Here is a 24,376-nt window from a genome sequence, read left to right on the forward strand (position 1 = left end):
GTGCAATTTTAACGATATTATGCCTCAGTTTATCATTTACACATGTGAATTATAACTTACAGATCACAGTGGATCAAAAAACACACAAAACATTTAATAACAGGCAGAATATTGGAAAACCTACACTTCAGACATTTCAAAATGTTCATATTTGTTCAGGTTATTTGCGTTTTTGTGAAATGATAGCTTGTTTTAGAGTAAATACAGTAAAATGACATGAAAATTTTTACATTTACAAAGAGAACAATTTGGAGTTGTGAGTATTTATAGGTTATTCTGATAGTATTTTATGGATCCGACCCACTTGAGATTAAATTGGGAACCTGAACTAAAATGATCAATATCTTCGGTGTAATTTTTGCATTTTACAAATTCATCCCAGGGGCCGGACTGGACCCTTTGGCGGGCCGGTTTTGGCCCCCGGGCCGCATGTTTGACACCTGTGGGTTAAGTAATGGATCGTTTTTGTGTGTATGGGGGGGGGTGCTACTGGACTATAAAACACCAAGTAAATGGATGTTTTGAACATAATGGTTTCAGGATATTTAATACAGTACAGCAGGGGTGTCAAACTCATTTTAGTCCAGGGGCCACATTCAGCTAAATTTGATCTGAAGTGGGCCGAACCAGTAAAATAATAACATAATAATATATAAAAAATGACAACTTCAAAAAATGTTTTTTTCAGTGCAAAAAAAAAAAAAAAATGAATTATGAAAATACTTACTTGTATAAACTATCCAAATTTAAAAAAAAGTGAAAAACCTGAAAAAACTGAAATTTCTTAAGAAAAATAAGTGCAATTTTAACAATATTCTGCCTCAACATATCATTTATACATGTGCATTATGGATCAACAATATATTAATATATAAATAATGTCAGCTCCAAATTTTTCTCTGTGTTTTAGAGTGAAAAGTACATTTATATTACGAAAAGGTTTACATTTCCAAACTTTCCTTTCAAAAGATTTGAATAACATGAAAAACTGAAAAAAAAAATGTAATTTTAACAATATTCTGCCTCAGTTTATCATTTACACATGTACATTAGAACTTACAAATACACAAAACATGTAAAAACAGACAGAATATTGTTCAAATTGTACTTACTTCTCTTAGGAAATTTTAGGTTGTTCATATTTGTTCAGGTTATTTAATTTATTTATTTATTTATTTTTTGCAAAATTATACTTTGTTTTAGTGTAAATACATGAAAATATTTACAATTTATTTATTCATTATTTCAAATTGTACTTACTTCTGTTTGACATGTTTGACACCTGTGCTCGAAAACATAGAGAAAAGTTTGGAGTTGACATTATTTATATATTATTATGTTATTATTATATTGGTCCGGCCCACTTCAGATCAAATTTGGCTTATTGTGGCCCCTGAACGAAAATGAGTTTGACACCCCTGTTTTAGAGCGAAAAAAGTAAAATTATGCGATCAAAATGTTTACATCTATCAACTATCCTTTAAAATAAAGTGAATATCATGAACAAACTGAAATTTCTTAAAAAAACTAAGTGCAATTTTAACGATATTATGCCTCAGTTTATCATTTACACATGTGAATTATAACTTACAGATCACAGTGGATCAATAAACACACAAAACATTTAATAACAGGCAGAATATTGGAAAACCTACACTTCAGACATTTCAAAATGTTCATATTTGTTCAGGTTATTCGCATTTTTGTGAAATGATAGCTTGTTTTAGAGTAAATACAGTAAAATGACATGAAAATTTTTACATTTACAAAGAGAAAAATTTGGAGTTGTGAGTATTTATAGGTTATTCTGATAGTATTTTATGGATCCGACCCACTTGAGATTAAATTGGGAACCTGAACTAAAATGATCAATATCTTTGGTGTAATTTTTGCATTTCACAAATTCATCCCAGGGGCCGGACTGGACCCTTTGGCGGGCCGGTTTTGGCCCCCGGGCTGCATGTTTGACACCTGTGGGTTAAGTAATGGATCGTTTTTGTGTGTATGGGGGGGGTGCTACTGGACTATAAAACACCAAGTAAATGGATGTTTTGAACATAATGGTTTCAGGATATTTAATACAGTACAGCAGGGGTGTCAAACTCATTTTAGTCCAGGGGCCACATTCAGCTAAATTTGATCTGAAGTGGGCCGAACCAGTAAAATAATAACATAATAATATATAAAAAATGACAACTTCAAAAAATGTTTTTTTCAGTGCAAAAAAAAAAAAAAATGAATTATGAAAATACTTACTTGTATAAACTATCCAAATTTTAAAAAAAGTGAAAAACCTGAAAAAACTGAAATTTCTTAAGAAAAATAAGTGCAATTTTAACAATATTCTGCCTCAACATATCATTTATACATGTGCATTATGGATCAACAATATATTAATATATAAATAATGTCAGCTCCAAATTTTTCTCTGTGTTTTAGAGTGAAAAGTACATTTATATTACGAAAAGGTTTACATTTCCAAACTTTCCTTTCAAAAGATTTGAATAACATGAAAAACTGAAAAAAAAAAATGTAATTTTAACAATATTCTGCCTCAGTTTATCATTTACACATGTACATTAGAACTTACAAATACACAAAACATGTAAAAACAGACAGAATATTGTTCAAATTGTACTTACTTCTCTTAGGAAATTTTAGGTTGTTCATATTTGTTCAGGTTATTTAATTTATTAATTTATTTATTTTTGCGAAATTATACTTTGTTTTAGTGTAAATACATGAAAATATTTACAATTTATTTATTCATTATTTCAAATTGTACTTACTTCTGTCTGACATGTTTGACACCTGTGCTCGAAAACATAGAGAAAAGTTTGGAGTTGACATTATTTATATATTATTATGTTATAATTATATTGGTCCGGCCCACTTCAGATCAAATTTGGCTTATTGTGGCCCCTGAACGAAAATGAGTTTGACACCCCTGTTTTAGAGCGAAAAAAGTAAAATTATGCGATCAAAATGTTTACATCTATCAACTATCCTTTAAAATAAAGTGAATATCATGAACAAACTGAAATTTTAAAAAAAAAACTAAGTGCAATTTTAACGATATTATGCCTCAGTTTATCATTTACACATGTACATTAGAACATACAAATACACAAAACATGTAAAAACAGACAGAATATTGTTCAAATTGTACTTACTTCTCTTAGGAAATTTTAGGTTGTTCATATTTGTTCAGGTTATTTAATTTATTAATTTATTTATTTTTGCGAAATTATACTTTGTTTTAGTGTAAATACATGAAAATATTTACAATTTATTTATTCATTCTTTCAAATTGTACTTACTTCTGTTTGACATGTTTGACACCTGTGCTCGAAAACATAGAGAAAAGTTTGGAGTTGACATTATTTATATATTATTATGTTATTATTATATTGGTCCGGCCCACTTCAGATCAAATTTGGCTTATTGTGGCCCCTGAACGAAAATGAGTTTGACACCCCTGTTTTAGAGCGAAAAAAGTAAAATTATGCGATCAAAATGTTTACATCTATCAACTATCCTTTAAAATAAAGTGAATATCATGAACAAACTGAAATTTCTTAAAAAAACTAAGTGCAATTTTAACGATATTATGCCTCAGTTTATCATTTACACATGTGAATTATAACTTACAGATCACAGTGGATCAATAAACACACAAAACATTTAATAACAGGCAGAATATTGGAAAACCTACACTTCAGACATTTCAAAATGTTCATATTTGTTCAGGTTATTTGCGTTTTTGTGAAATGATAGCTTGTTTTAGAGTAAATACAGTAAAATGACATGAAAACTTTTACATTTACAAAGAGAACAATTTGGAGTTGTGAGTATTTATAGGTTATTCTGATAGTATTTTATGGATCCGACCCACTTGAGATTAAATTGGGAACCTGAACTAAAATGATCAATATCTTCGGTGTAATTTTTGCATTTCACAAATTCATCCCAGGGGCCGGACTGGACCCTTTGGCGGGCCGGTTTTGGCCCCCGGGCCGCATATTTGACACCTGTGGGTTAAGTAATGGATCGTTTTTGTGTGTATGGGGGGGGGTGCTACTGGACTATAAAACACCAAGTAAATGGATGTTTTGAACATAATGGTTTCAGGATATTTAATACAGTACAGCAGGGGTGTCAAACTCATTTTAGTCCAGGGGCCACATTCAGCTAAATTTGATCTGAAGTGGGCCGAACCAGTAAAATAATAACATAATAATATATAAAAAATGACAACTTCAAAAAATGTTTTTTTCAGTGCAAAAAAAAAAAAAAAATGAATTATGAAAATACTTACTTGTATAAACTATCCAAATTTTAAAAAAAGTGAATAACCTGAAAAAACTGAAATTTCTTCAGAAAAATAAGTGCAATTTTAACAATATTCTGCCTCAACATATCATTTATACATGTGCATTATGGATCAACAATATATTAATATATAAATAATGTCAGCTCCAAATTTTTCTCTGTGTTTTAGAGTGAAAAGTACATTTATATTACGAAAAGGTTTACATTTCCAAACTTTCCTTTCAAAAGATTTGAATAACATGAAAAACTGGGAAAAAAAATGTAATTTTAACAATATTCTGCCTCAGTTTATCATTTACACATGTACATTAGAACTTACAAATACACAAAACATGTAAAAACAGACAGAATATTGTTCAAATTGTACTTACTTCTCTTCGGAAATTTTAGGTTGTTCATATTTGTTCAGGTTATTTAATTTATTAATTTATTTATTTTTGCGAAATTATACTTTGTTTTAGTGTAAATACATGAAAATATTTACAATTTATTTATTCATTCTTTCAAATTGTACTTACTTCTGTTTGACATGTTTGACACCTGTGCTCGAAAACATAGAGAAAAGTTTGGAGTTGACATTATTTATATATTATTATGTTATTATTATATTGGTCCGGCCCACTTCAGATCAAATTTGGCTTATTGTGGCCCCTGAACGAAAATGAGTTTGACACCCCTGTTTTAGAGCGAAAAAAGTAAAATTATGCGATCAAAATGTTTACATCTATCAACTATCCTTTAAAATAAAGTGAATATCATGAACAAACTGAAATTTTTAAAAAAAAACTAAGTGCAATTTTAACGATATTATGCCTCAGTTTATCATTTACACATGTACATTAGAACTTACAAATACACAAAACTTGTAAAAACAGACAGAATATTGTTCAAATTGTACTTACTTCTCTTAGGAAATTTTAGGTTGTTCATATTTGTTCAGGTTATTTAATTTATTAATTTATTTATTTTTGCGAAATTATACTTTGTTTTAGTGTAAATACATGAAAATATTTACAATTTATTTATTCATTCTTTCAAATTGTACTTACTTCTGTTTGACATGTTTGACACCTGTGCTCGAAAACATAGAGAAAAGTTTGGAGTTGACAATTTTTATATATTATTTTGTTATTATTATATTGGTCCGGCCCACTTCAGATCAAATTTGGCTTAATTTGGCCCCTGAACGAATATGAGTTTGACACCCCTGACTTAACCCTACCATCACTATTCCATTCACTCCACTAATCTAAAAAGACTCCAAATGAAAATCCTGTTTGATCACGCCACATAAATCCCCTGTGAATAACTCCAAAGCCAGACACAAAATTAGCCTACCTCATAAATTTTACCCTCTTATTTCTTCCCCCATCCCGTCGCGGGGACCCCAAATTATCAGCAGCTGTGTAGGCCGGCCCAGAGCGTGGCACCGAGCCTATTCTTGTCAAAAAACATCAAAAAGGATTCATCATTAACGAACCTGCTTGAACATTCTTTCTTTCATTTAGATGTTTGCTTGAATATTTAAAGATCCCTTTCATCCGCAACTGTCTATAAAGACGTGTCATTCTTGATTCAGAAATGCCGAAATTCTCGTGCGCGTGTGTGCTTGTGTTTAAAAACTGAACAGCGCTGATCAAAAGACGATAAAAATAGCACAGAGATAAAGGAGACAGATCAGATTTTGTCCTGTATTATGCATTACAAAAGAGCTGCTGAACACCCTTTAACTCCGGAGCATCTTAAAGCGTAACTAGCAGGCGAATCTACTCAAAATCCCAACGAGTTATGAGTGTTATTTATCTTGGAAGCACAGACGTAGTGAGCGCTTAAGTTGCATTTTTGCATAATAGCGTTAAAAACAAAAAAAAGACATTTACATGCACACTTTTTTTTTCCACAGAGAAAAGAAAAAAAGGGAAAAGAGACCTATTGTTCGTCTAAATCAGGGGTGTCAAACTCATTTTAGTTCAGGGCCGGACCAGTAAAATAATATAAGTAATAGGAGAAGAAGTTTTGAGTGAAAAAAGTAAATTCTGGAATGAAAATGTTTATAGCCACAAATTGTACTTGAACTTAACATGAACAAATATGAACAAGCTGAAAATTCTTTAGTAAAATAAGTGCAATGTAAATAATATTACGCTTTAGTTTTATCATTTATACACGTGAATCACAACTTAGAGATCAGAGTGGATCTACAAATACACAAAACATCAAATAACACGGAGAATATTGTTAAAATTCCACATACCTCTCTTTAGAGATTTCAGGTTATTCACTTGATTATTATTATCATTATTATTATCATTATTATTATTATTATTATTATTATTATTACAAAAGGCTAGTCTGTAAATGTCAACATTTTTGTGTAATTTTCCTTTTTTTTTTTTAAACTCTAAAACAAAGAGACAAATTTACAGTTTTCATAATTTCTAGGTTATTATGATAGTATTTTACTGGTCTGAAAAATCCTGAATTAAGCAAAAAAAAAAAAAAAAAGTCTTGAATCAAGCAACAAAACAAAAAAAACCTTGAATAAAGCAAAAAGAAAAAAAAAAACATCTTGAATTAAGCAAAACAAATCTTGAATTAAGCAAAAGAAAGAAAAAAAATCTGGAATTGAGCAAAAAAATGTTGAATTAAGCAAAAAAAAAAATTCTTGAATTGAGCAAAAAAAAAAAAAGTCTTGAATTAAGCAAAAAAAAAAAAAATCTTGAATTAAGCAAAAAAATCTTGAATTAAGCAAAAAAAAATCTTGAATTAAGCAAAAAATTTCTTGAATTGAGAAAAAAAAATTCTTGAATTAAGCAAAAAAAAATCTTCAATTAAGCAAAAACAAATCTCGAATTAATAACTAAGACGTTTCAGATTTTCACATTTTTTGTAAAAGACTAGTCTGTAAATGTAAACATTTTTTGTGTAATTTTACTTTTTTTACACTAAAACAATGAGAAAAATTTACAGTTTTCATTATTTATAGGTTATTACGATCGTATTTTACTGGTCTGAAAAATCTTGAATTAAGCAAAAAACGTCTTCAATCAAGCAACAAAAAAAACCTTGAATAAAGCAAAAAGAAACAAACATCTTGAACTAAGCAAAATAAGTCTTGAATTAGGCAAAAAAAATAATAAAATCTTCAATTGAGCAAGAAAATGTTGAATTAAGCAAAAAAAAAAAAATCTTGAAATGAGCAAAAACTTCTTCAATTACACAAAAAATAAATAAATCTTGAATTGAGCAAAAAATTCTTGAATTAAGCAAAAAAAATCTTGAATTAAGCAAAAAAAAAAAACTCTAATTACTAAGACATTTCAGATATTCACATTTTTTGTAAAAGACTAGTCAGTAAATGTCAACATTTTTGTGTAATTTTACTTTTTTTACACGAAAACAAAGAGACAAATTTACATTTTTTTTATAATTTATAGGTTATTATGATAGTATTTTACTGGTCTGAAAAATCTTGAATTAACCAAAAAACATCTTGAATCAAGCAACAAAAAAACCTTGAATAAAGCAAAAAGAAACAAACATCTTGAACTAAGCAAAACAAATCTTGAATTAAGCAAAAAAACAAAAATCTTGAATTGAGCAAGAAAATGTTGAATTAAGCAAAAAAAAAAAAAAAAAAAATCATGAAATGAGCAAAAATTTCTTCAATTACGCAAAAAAAAAATCTTGAATTGAGCAAAAAATTCTTGAATTAAGCAAAAAAAATCTTGAATTAAGCAAAAAAAAAAAAAAAAAAAAAAAAAACTAACTAATTAACAAATAAGACATTTAAGATATTCACATTTTTTGTAAAAGACTAGTCTGTAAATGTCAACATTTGTGTGTAATTTTACTTTTTTTACACTAAAACAAAGAGACAAATTTACATTTTTTATAATTTATAGGTTATTATGATAGTATTTTACTGGTCTGAAAAATCTTGAATTAACCAAAAAACGTCTTGAATCAAGCAACAAAAAAAACCTTGAATAAAGCAAAAAAAACCAAACCCAAACATCTTGAATTAAGCAAAAAAACAAAAATCTTGAATTGAGCAAGAAAATGTTGAATTAAGCAAAAAAAAAAAAAAAAAAAAAAAAAAAAATCATGAAATGAGCAAAAACTTCTTCAATTACGCAAAAAAAAAAAAAAAAATTTTGAATTGAGCAAAAAATTCTTGAATTAAGCAAAAAAAAATCTTGAATTAAACAAAAAAAAACAAAAAAAAACAAAAAACTAATTAACAAATAAGACATTTAAGATATTCACATTTTTTGTAAAAGGCTAGTCTGTAAATGTCAACATTTGTGTGTAATTTTACTTTTTTTACACTAAAACAAAGAGACAAATTTACATTTTTTATAATTTATAGGTTATTATGATAGTATTTTACTGGTCTGAAAAATCTTGAATTAACCAAAAAACGTCTTGAATCAAGCAACAAAAAAAACCTTGAATAAAGCAAAAAAAAAAAAAAAACCCAAACATCTTGAATTAAGCAAAACAAATCTTGAATTAAGCAAAAAAACAAAAATCTTGAATTGAGCAAGAAAATGTTGAATTAAGCAAAAAAAAATCTTGAAATGAGCAAAGACTTCTTCAATTACGCAAAAAAAAAAATCTTGAATTGAGCAAAAAATTCTTGAATTAAGCAAAAAAAAATCTTGAATTAAGCAAAAAAAAAACTCTAATTATTGAGACATTTCAGATATTCACTTTTTTTTTTGTAAAAGACCAGTCTGTAAATGTTAACATTTGTGTGTAATTTTACTTTTTTTACATTAAAACAAAGAGAAAAATTTACGTTTTATCATTTATAGGTCATTGCGATAGTATTTTACTGCTCTGATCCACTTTAGACTAAAATGACCTCAAATTATTTTAACATCCTTGATTGTTAATACCTTCAGTAATTTTTTGCATTTCACAAATTCATCCCAGGGGCCAGACTGAACCCTTTGGCGGGCCGGATTTGGTCCCCGGGCCGCATATTTGACACCTGTGACCTAAATACTGTAACAGAATTGTTTCGGCTCATGTGATTTACAACAACATAACCTTCCATCCTTCCTGTCAGGAGACTTTCAAGCGAGCGGGGGAATTGTTTGTCGAGCTAAAGTCGTTTTTCCGTTACTTGTCGATTCTTGTCCGTGGCGTCATTTGCCTTTCCGTACTCTAATCATGTATGATTCGTCCTCCAGCGTTTTCATTTTTTCCGTCAGTCGCTCTGTCTTTCAATCTCACCAGCGCTGCCCTGAATGGTTTTCCTTAAATGGAAATCCCGGCGGTCACCGAGAATCCAATGGCACCTAGGAAAAGACCGCTGAGGCCGTAATCCATTTACCTCCCCGAAGACTCCGGTTGAACTCCCTCCTTCTAAAAGAGGGACAGTTGCTAACATCCTGAATCTTAATTCGCCCACTTGTGTTCAATTCCCCCGTGAAGGGTTCAGGGTGCTTTTTTTGGGATAACAATTAAGAACTGCCTGGCCTTGTATCTTCAAGTGGATCCAATTCGCTTTGGGGATTAGATACACTTGTTTCATGCAAACTCTGTTTGATTGAGGGGTTTGATACAAGTATTCACAGTCAGGCTAAAGCTGGCCCCATCTGCAGAACATCAGCAAGAAAGAAATATGCTGCATGTGCTTCTTTACAGATTGCAAAGCAAATATTTCCAAGGTAGGGAGGCTAAAAAGGGGGCCATGTTGTAAGCGTCGATGTAAAGCTTTTAGACGGGACATGGTGAAAATATTCACATTTTTTGTAAAAGACTAGTCTGTAAATGTAAACATTTTTGTGTAATTTTACTTTTTTTACACTAAAACAAAAGAGACAAATTTACAGTTTTCATTATTTATAGGTTATTACGATATTATTTTACTGGTCTGAAAAATCTTGAATTAAGCAAAAAGTCTTGAATCAAGCAACAAAAAAAATCTTGAATAAAGCAAAAAAAAACACCTTGAATTAAGTAAAACATATCTTGAATTAAGCAAAAAAAAAAAAAAAAAATCTTGAATTGAGCAAAAAAAATTCGAATTGAGCAAAAAAAAAACAACAACCTTGAATTAAGCAAAACAAATCTTGAATTAAGCAAAAAAAAGTGTATATATATAAATAAATAAATAAATAAATATATATATATATATATATATATATATATATATATATATATATATATATATATATTGAATTGAGCGAAACTAAACTTCAATTAAGCAAAAAAAAAAAATCTCGAATTAATAACTAAGACATTTCAGATATTCACATTTTTTGTAAAAGACTAGTCTGTAAATGTAAACATTTTTGTGTAATTTTACTTTTTTAACTCTAAAACAGAGACAAATTTACACTTTTCATTATTTATAGGTTATTACAATAGTATTTTACTGGTCTGAAAAATCTTGAATTAAGCAAAAAAAAAGTCTTGAATCAAGCAACAAAAAAAAACAAAAAACAAAACAATCTTGAATAAAGCAAAAAAAAAATCTTGAATTAAGCAAACCAAATCTTGAATTAAGCAAAAAAAAAAAAAAAAAAATTTTGAATTAAGTAAAAAAAAAATAAAAAAAATCTTGAATCAATAAAAAAATAAATAAAATCTTGAATTAAGCAAAACAAATCTTGAATTGAGCAAAAAAATATTGAATTAAGCAAAAAAAATCTTGACTTGAGCTAAAAAATCTTGAATTAACCAAAAAAAATCTTCAATTAAGCAAAAAAAAAAATCTTAAATCAATAACTACGACATTTCAGATATTCACATTTTTTGTAAAAGACTAGTCTGTAAATGTAAAAATTTTTGTGTAATTTTACTTTTTTTACACTAAAACAAAAGAGACAAATTTACAGTTTTCATTATTTATAGGTTATTACTATATTATTTTACTGGTCTGAAAAATCTTGAATTAAGCAAAAAGTCTTGAATCAAGCAACAAAAAAAATCTTGAATAAAGCAAAAAAACCCATCTTGAATTAAATAAAACATATCTTGAATTAAGCAAAAAAAAAATCTTGAATTGAGCAAAAAAAATTTGAATTGAGCAAAAAAAAAAAACAACAACCTTGAATTAAGCAAAACAAATATTGAATTAAGCAAAAAAAAAAGTGTATATATATATATATATATATATATATATATATATATATATATATATATATATATATATATATATTGAATTGAGCGAAACTAAACTTCAATTAAGCAAAAAAAAAAATCTCGAATTAATAACTAAGACATTTCAGATATTCACATTTTTTGTAAAAGACTAGTCTGTAAATGTAAACATTTTTGTGTAATTTTACTTTTTTAACTCTAAAACAGAGACAAATTTACACTTTTCATTATTTATAGGTTATTACAATAGTATTTTACTGGTCTGAAAAATCTTGAATTAAGCAAAAAAAAAGTCTTGAATCAAGCAACAAAAAAAAACAAAAAACAAAACAATCTTGAATAAAGCAAAAAAAAAATCTTGAATTAAGCAAACCAAATCTTGAATTAAGCAAAAAAAAAAAATAATAAATTTTGAATTAAGTAAAAAAAAAATAAAAAAAATCTTGAATCAATAAAAAAATAAATAAAATCTTGAATTAAGCAAAACAAATCTTGAATTGAGCAAAAAAATATTGAATTAAGCAAAAAAAATCTTGACTTGAGCTAAAAAATCTTGAATTAACCAAAAAAAATCTTCAATTAAGCAAAAAAAAAAAATCTTAAATCAATAACTACGACATTTCAGATATTCACATTTTTTGTAAAAGACTAGTCTGTAAATGTAAAAATTTTTGTGTAATTTTACTTTTTTTACACTAAAACAAAAGAGACAAATTTACAGTTTTCATTATTTATAGGTTATTACTATATTATTTTACTGGTCTGAAAAATCTTGAATTAAGCAAAAAGTCTTGAATCAAGCAACAAAAAAAATCTTGAATAAAGCAAAAAAACCCATCTTGAATTAAATAAAACATATCTTGAATTAAGCAAAAAAAAAATCTTGAATTGAGCAAAAAAAATTTGAATTGAGCAAAAAAAAAAAACAACAACCTTGAATTAAGCAAAACAAATATTGAATTAAGCAAAAAAAAAAGTGTATATATATATATATATATATATATATATATATATATATATATATATATATATATATATATTGAATTGAGCGAAACTAAACTTCAATTAAGCAAAAAAAAAAATCTCGAATTAATAACTAAGACATTTCAGATATTCACATTTTTTGTAAAAGACTAGTCTGTAAATGTAAACATTTTTGTGTAATTTTACTTTTTTAACTCTAAAACAGAGACAAATTTACACTTTTCATTATTTATAGGTTATTACAATAGTATTTTACTGGTCTGAAAAATCTTGAATTAAGCAAAAAAAAAGTCTTGAATCAAGCAAAAAAAAAAAAAAAAAAAAAACAATCTTGAATAAAGCAAAAAAAAAAAATCTTGAATTAAGCAAACCAAATCTTGAATTAAGCAAAAAAAAAAAAAAAAATTTGAATTAAGTAAAAAAAAAAATAAAAAAATCTTGAATCAATAAAAAAAATAAATAAAATCTTGAATTAAGCAAAACAAATCTTGAATTGAGCAAAAAAAATATTGAATTAAGCAAAAAAAATCTTGACTTGAGCTAAAAAATCTTGAATTAACCAAAAAAAAATCTTCAATTAAGCAAAAAAAAAAAAATCTTAAATCAATAACTACGACATTTCAGATATTCACATTTTTTGTAAAAGACTAGTCTGTAAATGTAAAAATTTTTGTGTAATTTTACTTTTTTTACACTAAAACAAAAGAGACAAATTTACAGTTTTCATTATTTATAGGTTATTACAATATTATTTTACTGGTCTGAAAAATCTTGAATTAAGCAAAAAGTCTTGAATCAAGCAACAAAAAAAATCTTGAATAAAGCAAAAAAAAAACACCTTGAATTAAGTAAAACATATCTTGAATTAAGCAAAAAAAAAAAAAAAAAATCTTGAATTGAGCAAAAAAAATTTGAATTGAGCAAAAAAAAAACAACAACCTTGAATTAAGCAAAACAAATATTGAATTAAGCAAAAAAAAGTGTATATATATATATATATATATATATATATATATATATATATATATATATATATATATATTGAATTGAGCGAAACTAAACTTCAATTAAGCAAAAAAAAAAATCTCAAATTAATAACTAAGACATTTCAGATATTCACATTTTTTGTAAAAGACTAGTCTGTAAATGTAAACATTTTTGTGTAATTTTACTTTTTTAACTCTAAAACAGAGACAAATTTACACTTTTCATTATTTATAGGTTATTACAATAGTATTTTACTGGTCTGAAAAATCTTGAATTAAGCAAAAAAAAAGTCTTGAATCAAGCAACAAAAAAAAAAAAAAAAAACAATCTTGAATAAAGCAAAAAAAAAATCTTGAATTAAGCAAACCAAATCTTGAATTAAGCAAAAAAAAAAAAAAAAAATGTTGAATTAAGTAAAAAAAAAAAAAAAAAATCTTGAATCAATAAAAAAATAAATAAAATCTTGAATTAAGCAAAACAAATCTTGAATTGAGCAAAAAAATATTGAATTAAGCAAAAAAAATCTTGACTTGAGCTAAAAAATCTTGAATTAACCAAAAAAAAAATCTTCAATTAAGCAAAAAAAAAAAAATCTTAAATCAATAACTACGACATTTCAGATATTCACATTTTTTGTAAAAGACTAGTCTGTAAATTTAAATATTTAACGACAAAAATCCGACAAAAAACAGCATTAAAATGCATTTTTGTGATGCCTTTTTTTTTTTTTTTTTCCCACCTCACAACTTGATTTGCATTTTATTCAAAGGCATTTCCGCATTTAGCGATGGGTGTAGCTCCAGCATGTGAACATTGTCCAACAAGTATCTGAAATGTTCTGTGGAGAAATCCCATTTCAGGGTTCAATGGCTCTTTCGAAGCTCCTCATCCGGGCAGCTGTGAAATATATGCTCCTTGTAAAGCTTGTCTATTCAATCAATTTCCCTATTTTCAATTACTGACATTACTGCTCCCACTCCTGGATTTTGCACAAAATGTACAAAACCTATTTTAGGTCGATCAAAGCACACGGGACAATTAAGGTTGTTCCGTAATTGCCTTTGTGGAGCTTCTTTTCGTTTGACGTGTTGCTTCTATCTGGCGGTGTAAAAACATGACCCCCGCACACTGCAGCTTTTAACGAAGCATATGTTTTATGCTGACTTCTCAGAGAATTTTTAGATCAAAAAGCTCATTACCATGGTGAAGCTACAGCAAGGATGGAAGTTTTTTTTTTTTTTTTTTTTTACTTTAAAGCCCAAAGAAAGCCAATAATGCAGCGATGTTGTTTAACCTCATGCAGAATGCTGATTGCAAAGGAATTTATTGTCACTACTGAGGTTAAACTGTTGCATATACTCAGAAAAATGAATAATGGCATAGTTTATTTTTAACCTTTAAAGGTCTGAGCCTATTATTGGCTGTTTTTGACTACTTTTGATTTTTATTATTATTACTTTTATTGAAAGAAATATCAATATTCTAATAAAACTTTTTGCTTTTCCTTGAATAATTTGTGGTGCAAATTAACCCTTAGGGATCTGAGCCTATTTTGACCATTTTTGAGCACTTTTGAGTTTGCTTTTATATTCTATATAAAGAAATGTTTACTATACCCATGTTTGGTATTTTTTATTTTATTTTATTTTATTTTATTTTTTAAGCACAACTTCATCTATCTCATCTGCTTATTATTTTTTCACTTTAACCTACTATATCAACACAAAAGGACAAAAACACACAAAAAAATAGCATTATGTAGATCTCTCCTGAGGATAAACCCCCAGAATCACAAGCCCACCCCATAGTTTTCACACAATTTATCGGTAAATACATATTTCTGTTCGTCAAAAATTAAACGTGGTGTCCAGCTAAGTGGACATTTTTGCAACTTCATGAAAAATAGGTTCATAAGTTGTTTTTTTTCTTTTCTTTTTTTTTAATGTATTTTTTAATTTTTTATTTATTTATTTATTTATTTTTTTTCAAAAGAAAATTTTCAATCGCATTGTTTTTTTCATGCCTGAAGAGGAATAAAAACACTCAGGAAAAAAAAATTTGATCAAGGTTCTCTAAATTCGTGCATGAAAGGGTTAAAAAAATGTATGCAATTTATTGCATAAATAACACAAAGACGCTTTATGAACCTTTTCAAAGACTTTAAAAGTGAATATTGGTTCCAAATATTAGTATATAAAATCAAAATTGTAATAAATTAAAACTATACTCAAATATTTGACATATTTGACATAAAAGCAGATCTTTATATAAGTGTTTTCTCTGGTTTCCACAGATTTGGAGAGTTTTTTCAGTTTTGAAAAAGGACAAAAATGACGAAGATACCGTCAGAAATATAACACCCCCCCACCTCATTTTCATACTTTTATTCACGTTTGTTTGTGCCAATTTCAAAATGTCATATCTCTTTTGCCTTTATATACACTATAAAGAAATGTGTACTATACCCATGTTTGGTATCTTTTTTTTTTATTTATTTATTTATTTTTTTTAGCACAACTTCATCTTTCTCATCTACCTATTATTTTTTTCACTTTAACCTACTATATCAACACAAAAGGAGAAAAACATACAAAAAATAGAAAATCCGATTTAACCCTTTCATTTCATGCATACTGGTCACTACAGTGGACAGCTATTCTACAGCGGTTCCCTTGTATATTCATGGATTTTGTTGCTCTTTTCATTTTTTTTTTTTTTTTTTTTAACGCATATCTTTATTAAACTTTTAAGACACTACATGTCTTTTCTGACATGAATTGGTAACATTATGTAGATCTCTCCTGAGGATAAACCCCCAGAATCACAAGCCCTCCCCATAGTTTTCACACAATTTATCAGTAAATACATCTTTCTGTTCGTCAAAAATTAAACGTGGTGTCCAGCTAAGTGGACATTTTTGCAACTTCATGAAAAATAGGTTCATAAGATTCTTTTTTATTTTCATTATTATTATTATTATTTTTATTTTATTTTTTTTTTTTTATGTATTTTTTATTTATTTATTTTTCAGAAGAAAATTTTCAATCGCATTGTTTTTTTCATGCCTAAAGAGGAATAAAAACACTCAGGAAAAAAAATTGATTGCGGTTCTCTAAATTCGTGCATGAAAGGGTTAAAAAATGTATGTAATTTATGGCATAAATAACACAAAGACGCTTAACGGACCTTTTCAGTTTTTTCAGTTTTGAAAAAGGACAAAAATGACATAGACACCGTCAGAAACATAACGCCCCCCCACCTTATTTTCATACTTTTATTAACGTTTGTTTGCACCAATTTCAAAATGTCGTATCTCCGATTGTGGGCTCCATGAAAGCTAAACATTGTGTGTGTGTGTCGGGGGGGCATATGAAACAAAACTGAAACTTAACATACTTTCAACATCCGACTTCTATGCCTCTGTTATACAACACGTCTTAACCCTTAGAGGTCTGAACCTATTTTGACCATTTTTGAGCACTTTTGATTTTGCTTTTATATACTATATAAAAAAATGTTTACTATACCCATGTTTGGTATCTTTTTTTTTAGCACAACTTCATCTATCTCATCTGCCTATTATTTTTACACTTTAACCTACTATATCAACTCAAAAGGACAAAAACACACAAAAAATCGAAAATCCGATTTAAAAAATGTATAGAATTTATTGCATAAATAACACAAAGATGCTTAACGAACCTTTTCAAAGACTTTAAAAGTGAATATCGGTTCCAAATATTAGTATATAAAATCAAAATTGTAATAAATTAAAACTATACCCAAATATTTGACATAAAAGGACATTTTTACATAAGAGTTTTCTCCGGTTTCTGTAGATTCGGTCAGTTCTTTCAGTTTTGAAAAGAGACAAAAAATTACAAAGATATGGTCAGAAATATAACACCCCCCCCCATCCCACCACCTCATTTTCAGACTTTTATTCACATTTGTTTGCGCCAGCTTCAAACCATCATATCTTCTATTGTATTTGTTCTATCAACATCAAATAAAAAGTGGGAGAGTGACCGTACTTTCGAATGCAATTACCTTCAGTGGTCTACCTGACCGACTTCCGACGTTACGACATGTTGGAATTGTCATGTTATTGAGTCACGGGGCCATGACCGTAGACCCCTAAGGGTTAAATATTTGCATCAATTTGATGTCATTTAAATAAGTAAATTTTTAGAATTTATTTGTTCAAATTTCTTAAAATCAGCATAAATCTGTTAATTGTGAAAATTTATTTTAATCAGTGAAAACGTATCAGTATAGTTTAGCTGTGGATCAAGGGGAATAAGATTCATTTAGCCCTCTGGTATCCCGTCCACCAAGGCCCTTACTAAAATTTTTCGCACCACTTGTGGAATAATGTCAAAAAAACAGTGCATCTACAAATGCACAAAACATTTAAGAACAGACAGAATATTGGTAAAATTACTCTTAAATCTCTTAAGACATTTCAGGTTGTTTATATTTGTTCAGGTTTTTCACATTTGTTGTAAAAGGCTAGTCTGTAAATGTTAACATTTTTGTCCAATTTTACTTTTTTTTTACACTAAAACTGAGAAAAATATGTGGTTTTCATTATTTATAGTTTATTATGATAGTATTTTACTGGTCTGACCCACTTTAGATGGAATTGAACTACAATTATTTTGACATCCTTGATTGTTAATATCTTCAGTGTAATTTTTTTATTTCACTAATTCATCCCACGGGCCAGATTGGAACCTTTAGCGGGCCAGTTTTGGCACCCAGGCCACATATTTGACACCCCTGGTCTATATGATCAATTCATTAAATATTGGAAAATACCTGATTTTCATCAGAAAAATGCCAAATACAAAGGATTATTTTCTAATAAATGGTGATAAATCACTTAGGAAATGTTAAATATAAAGAACAAAATCATTTGGGAACTGCCACAAAAGTAGCACTGGGTTTTTATGGGTTAATTAAAAGGTATCATGCGTTACAATTGAAATGTAGACTAAAAGTGGAAAAAAAAGCTTAGATTTGTGCAGAAATTTCCAAACCAGAAACTAAATAAATCTCAAAATACTACTACAAATCGTGCAGAAGTTGCCTGCATGAGAGTTGAAATCCTACAAGTTGTGTTTATTACTTATTTATTCTTTCACAACCAATACTACTTTTTTGTTTTGTTTTTTTTTAGTGCTGTGGCAGAGCTGGAGAAAAGTTATTATGGTTCTGAAATATAAAAAGTAAAACTCTGTTGCTTGTTTGCATTTCTTTAAACTAATCACAGTCATCTCGGGAGGCGCTAAGCCAAAGATTCGGCGATGGTGCCTTTGCAAAGAGCGTCAAAGCGATTTTGTTTTTGTGGTGGAAAACCCTGGCACTGAAAGTGGAGTCGGGGAGAATTTCTGCTTTCTGTTCAGATTATTTCCTGGTGTGCTTTTGTTGTATATTGCCTGATATCTCTGGATGTTCAGATATTGTTGGAAATAACATTATAGACTGCCCACTGTCTTGGATGGTCTAATAAAGGGGCTCCCAAAGTGGAGTATGTGTACTTGAATTTTTTTGGGGAAAAATACATTAAATAAGTCATCATGTACTGAATGCAAAATAAACAATAAAACACAATAAATACATTAATTTAATAGTTTTATTGTCAACAATCTTGTTTAAGCTTTTAACATTTAAAGAACATTTCTGTTTTACATTATTCAAAACGAGTTTACTTGAGTAGCTAAGTAATTATTATTTTTTGTTATTACCTCCGCCAAGAGGTATTTTTGTCATTTCTAGTTAAAATATCTCATCACACTTAAAATGAGACATAATCACCTAAAAAGTAACTTTCCAGTGAGATATAGGAACTTATTTTTTGGCGATAGATCGTGAATATCTTATCTTATTTCAAGAAATCTTACCAAGATAAGTTTCATTTTTTCCATTGGCAGATTTTTTTCACTTGAATTAAGCAAAAAAAAAAAAAAAAATCTTGAATTAAGCAAAAAAATCTGCCAATGGAAGAATTGAAAATAATCTTGGTAAGATTTCTTGAAATACGATTTTGACGATCTATAGTCAAAAAATAAGTTCTTATATCTCACTGACAAGTTACTCTTTAGATGATTATGTCTTATTTTAAGTGTGATGAGATATTTTGACTAAAAATAAGAAAAATACACTTGGTAAGATTTTGATTTTTTCCAGTGTAGTAAAGAAACCCAACAGATTTTCTTATCAATCACGAAATTTGTTGCTAATTCATTTAATACACTGCAAAAATTGAAATCTTACTAAGTGTATTTTTCTCGTTTCTAGTCAAAATATCTCATCACGCTTAAAATAAGACATAATCACCTAAAAAGTAACTTTTCAGTGAGATACAAGAACTTATTTTTAGACGATAGATCTCCAAAATCGTATTTCAAGAAATCTTACCAAGATAATTTTCAGTTCTTCCATTGGCAGGTTTTTTCGCTTAATTCAAGATTTTTTTTTTTTTTTTTTGCTTAATTCAAGTGAAAAAATCTGCCAATGGAACAAGTCAAAATTATCTTGGTAAGATTTCTTGAAATAAGATATTCACGATCTATTGCCGAAAAATAAGTTCTTATATCTCACTTACAAGTTACTCTTTAGATGATTATGTCTTATTTTAAGTGTGATGAGATATTTTGACTAAAAATAAGAAAAATACACTTGGTAAGATTTTGATTTTTTCCAGTGTAGTAAAGAAACCCAACAGATTTTCTTATCAATCACGAAATTTGTTGCTAATTCATTTAATACACTGCAAAAATTGAAATCTTACTAAGTGTATTTTTCTCGTTTCTAGTCAAAATATCTCATCACGCTTAAAATAAGACATAATCACCTAAAAAGTAACTTTTCAGTGAGATACAAGAACTTATTTTTAGACGATAGATCTCCAAAATCATATTTCAAGAAATCTTACCAAGATAATTTTCAGTTCTTCCATTGGCAGGTTTTTTCGCTTAATTCAAGATTTTTTTTTTTTTTTTTGCTTAATTCAAGTGAAAAAATCTGCCAATGGAACAAGTCAAAATTATCTTGGTAAGATTTCTTGAAATAAGATATTCACGATCTATCGCCGAAAAATAAGTTCTTATATCTCACTTACAAGTTACTCTTTAGATGATTATGTCTTATTTTAAGTGTGATGAGATATTTTGAGTAGAAATGAGAAAAATACACTTGGTAAGATTTCGATTTTTTCCAGTGTAGTAAAGAAACCCAACAGATTTTCTTATCAATCACGAAAATTGCTGCTAATTCATTTAATACACTGCAAAAATTGAAATCTTACTAAGTGTATTTTTCTCGTTTCTAGTCAAAATATCTCATCACGCTTAAAATAAGACATAATCACCTAAAAAGTAACTTTTCAGTGAGATACAAGAACTTATTTTTAGACGATAGATCTCCAAAATCGTATTTCAAGAAATCTTACCAAGATAATTTTCAGTTCTTCCATTGGCAGGTTTTTTCGCTTAATTCAAGATTTTTTTTTTTTTTTTTTTTGCTTAATTCAAGTGAAAAAATCTGCCAATGGAACAAGTCAAAATTATCTTGGTAAGATTTCTTGAAATAAGATATTCACGATCTATTGCCGAAAAATAAGTTCTTATATCTCACTTACAAGTTACTCTTTAGGTGATTATGTCTTATTTTAAGTGTGATGAGATATTTTGAGTAGAAATAAGAAAAATACGCTTGGTAAGTTTTCGATTATTTGCACTGTTCTTTGTCATTTGTACTTCAACATTCCACAACAGCTTCTTTCCGTTGTTTTCGTCTACGTTCAGGGTCAGAAAACCTAAACTCGGTTTTCAGGTGAGACAAAACGCTTGTGGGACAAAGTGGAGAAGAGGCAGATAAATTTCCAAATGTTGCTGTCTCAGCCTTGGAACGTGCTCTCTGCTGGTGTCGACCGTGACATTCAAGTCTGAGAAAGTGAAAGTGAGAAGTCAGCGAGAGATTAGTTTATAGTCGACCGTCTCGACAGTTGACCTCGACGCTGAAACGCTCGAATGACTCACAATCTAACAGCTCTAAAAAAAAAAAAAAAAAAAAAAACTTACAGTGATGGTTTCTTCTCTTAAGACAAAAACGTTCCTTTTGATTGAAAGGCTGCTCTGACTCATGTTCAGCCAGTTTACACTAAAAACACAGGAAATGTGACAAATATCCTTCACAGATTACTCATCCGACCTGTTTTTTTTTTTTTTTTTACATAGTTTGGGTATTCACACCATTCATCTACATCATCGACACTGTTGCGCAGAAAACCTTAGCAATGTAGCGTCATTCTGCTTTTAACTCTCCATTTCTATTAATACCAGCTTTTTTTCTTTTTTTTTGTTTTTTTTGTTTTTTTTCCATGATTAGTCCTGCACACTGAAAAACAAAACAAACCTTGACCAGTTATTCCACGGCCCTTCGAACAGGCCACGGTCGTAAGCAGTGTGTGTCTGAACGCCAGCCTGAACACGCCGAGAAAATGACAGTCTGCCATATGGACCGCCTGCGGTGGTCTCGCGCACTAAGTCAACCTGGTCACTTTATAAATCTGTTCCATCCAGACTGGTCCAAGCGACCCACTGGGATCCCTCCCTGTCCTCCTGATTAGCCGGTCTGCACTGCGATAAGAGCCTCGCGGTGTTCGTCAGACTGGTCAACCTTAACTCTTTGTTTCGGATTATAGCGCCGCGCGGATAGGCCACGTCCAATTAAAGGGCTTCAACTTGTAAATAAGAAAAGCACTCGAAGAGCGCAGACCTCTGTCAAGAGAGATCTGCCCCCCCACCCCCCTTCATTTCGTTCATTATTTTGTTCATTTTTCTTCATTTTGTTTTTATATTTTCTTCATTTTGTTCAATAGTTTCTTCGTTTTTCTTCATTTTGTTTTATATTCATTTTTGTTCATTTTGTTCGATATTTTCTTCATTTTTGGCCATTTTGTTTTTATATTTTCTTCATTTTTCTTCATTATTTTTTTTTATTTTTCTTAATTGTGTTTTTATATTCATTTTTCTTAATTTTGTTCAATATTTATGTTTTCTTCATTTTTGTGCATTTTGTTCATTATTTTCTACATTTGTGTTCATTTAATTTTTATATCGTCTTCATTTTTGTGCATTTTGTTCATTATTTCCTTCACTTATGTTCATTTTATTTTTATATTTTCATCATTTTTGTGCATTTTGTTCATTATTTCCTTCATTTGTGTTCATTTGATTTTTATGTTGTCTTCATTTTTGTCCATTTTGTTCATCATTTTCTTCATTTGTGTTCATTTCATTTTTATATTTTCTTCATTTTTGTCTATTTTGCTCATTATTTTCTTTATTTGTGTTCATTAAATTTTTATATTTTCTTCATTTTTGTCCATTTTGTTCATTATTTTCTTAATTTGTGTTCATTTATTTTTTGTACTTTCATCATTTTTGTGCATTTTGTTCATTATTTTCTTCATTTGCGTTCATTTAATTTTTATATTTTCTTCATTTTTGTGCATTTTGTTCATTTTTTCCTTCATTTGTGTTCATTCTGATGCTGTGAGTCCACTCCTCCTTCTGATCGGACCAACCCCCCCCCCCCCCCCCCCCCCAATCACCAACAAAATTTAATCATTTCTTCCTTGTGCTAGTATCAACATTTCCTGAAAATGTCATGAAAATCTGTCCATAACTTTTGGAGTTATCTTGCTAACAAACAAACAAACAAACAAACAAACAAACATGCAAACAAAGCAAAGCAATCACAATAATAAAATGCAAACTAAAAATACTTGAGCTTGTGTTTACTGGTAAATGGGATGCACTGAAATATAAAGTGAATATAATGCCATCCGTCTATTTATTGCCTCTACTCAGCAGTTTGTTTGGACTAATTGGCACGGATGATTAATTATTATATAACCCATAACAGGCCATGGTAAATTGGAATTAAATGACTGGCTGACATTGCATGTCCCAGTTCAGTTGTGCAGTAAGCTAAGAAGGATTCATTTGCCTACTGTGGTACCCTGCGTGCAGTATTTGTCTTCCCACAGCACTCGTTCGACACTCGGAAACACAACTGGAATGTTTGCAACATACACTACCAGTCAAAAGTTTGGACTCACCTGTTTTTTCTTTATTTTCATGACTAATTTACATTGCAGATTCTCACTGAAGGCACCAAAACTATGAATGAACACATCAGGAATTATGTATTTAAAAAAAAAAAAAAAAAAAAGTGACATAACTCAAAGCATGTTTTATATTTTCATATCACTTTGTGTTCAAAAACTTCATATTATTTTTCACAATTTAAATAAGGTTAGAGTTCAAAAGTTATTCATTTGTGCATGATCTTTAAAAATCTAGCCACTAACTAAAATTTGCACATTGTAAACAAAAGAAAATTGCAAGACTAGCATCTGTCTCCCAAGTGTGCCTAAAACGCACTATTTCTTCCATTAGAACCACTGTTTTTGCTTTTACTAATATCTGGGCTTAATTTAAGAGGTGAGGGTCTAAATTAATTTATTAACATTATTAATGTTGCTGTTAATCATTAACATACGCCAGGCTGCAAAAATCATATAATATTTAATGCAATTTTTATGTAGTAATTTGAAAAAAAAATCCTATTTTGTGTTTTTTGCATCAAAAAATGTAGTGACATGATGAAAAAAGATCGTTTAAAGGGTTAAAAAAAATGTAAAATGAATGATTATTTGATCTTTATGATTAGGGCTGACCTTGATTTACAAAAATAAAATCAAATTATAGAAGAAAAAAAAAAAATCAATATATAATATTTAATAGTTTAATTTATAGGTGTGCATTTTACGCACACTTGGTGACAGATTCTAGTATTTTTGAACATTTGACCTAGCGCCAAAAATAATAATGCAAAATAACCAATGTTGGAGTTAATCGACATATGCCAGGATGAAAAA

This window comes from Sphaeramia orbicularis, chromosome 2 (genome assembly GCF_902148855.1).
Source record: "Sphaeramia orbicularis chromosome 2, fSphaOr1.1, whole genome shotgun sequence".
In the NCBI taxonomy this organism is placed as follows: domain Eukaryota; kingdom Metazoa; phylum Chordata; class Actinopteri; order Kurtiformes; family Apogonidae; genus Sphaeramia; species Sphaeramia orbicularis.